Source organism: Nanorana parkeri, unplaced genomic scaffold (genome assembly GCF_000935625.1).
Source record: "Nanorana parkeri isolate BGI_ZX_2015 unplaced genomic scaffold, ASM93562v1 scaffold6, whole genome shotgun sequence".
Classification (NCBI taxonomy): domain Eukaryota; kingdom Metazoa; phylum Chordata; class Amphibia; order Anura; family Dicroglossidae; genus Nanorana; species Nanorana parkeri.
Window position 1 is genome coordinate 4,117,287 of NW_017306274.1, and position 878 is coordinate 4,118,164.

Consider the following 878-nt stretch of genomic DNA (forward strand, 5'->3'; position numbering starts at 1 on the left):
CCCCCTCCTCTCGATGCTCTGTGCCACTGCTCCCCCTCCTCTGCATGCCCTGTGCCACTGCTCCCCCTCCTCTGCATACTCTGTGCCACTGCTCCACCTCCTCTGCATACTCTGTGCCACTGCTCCACCTCCTCTGCATGCTCTGTGCCACTGCTCCACCTCCTCTGCATACTCTGTGCCACTGCTCCACCTCCTCTGCATGCTTTTTGCCACTGTCCCACCTCCTCTGCATGCTCTGTGCCACTGCTCCACCCGTAGCTTGCTCTGTAGGCTCCATGCTGCTGCCTCGTCTCCCGCCTGCTCTGTAAACTCTGTGCCACTGCTTTACCTCCCACCTGCTCTGTAAATTTTGTACCACTGCTTTACCTCCAGCTTGCTCTGTAAGCCCCAGGCCATTACCCGCCCTCCTATCTGATCTGTAGACTCTGGGCCACTGTCCAGCCTCCTGCTTGCTCTATAAGCCCCATGCCACTGCCCTACCTCCTCTGTAGATTCTGCACCACTGCTTCACCTCGAGTTTGCTCTGTAAGCCCCATGCTATTGTCGTGCCTCCCGCCTGTTCTGTAGACTCTGTGCCACTGCTCCATCTCCCGCTTGCTCTATAGACTGTGCCACTGCCCCACCTGCTCTATAGACTGTGCCACTGCCCCACCTCCCACCTGCTCTATAGACAGTGCCACTGCCCCACCTCCTCCTGCTCTATAGACTGTGCCACTGCCCCACCTCCCACCTGCTCTATAGACTGTGCCACTGCCCCACCTGCTCTATAGACTGTGCCACTGCCCCACCTCCCACCTGCTCTATAGACAGTGCCACTGCACCACCTCCTTCTGCTCTATAGACAGTGCCACTGCCCCACCTCCTCCTGCTCTATAGAC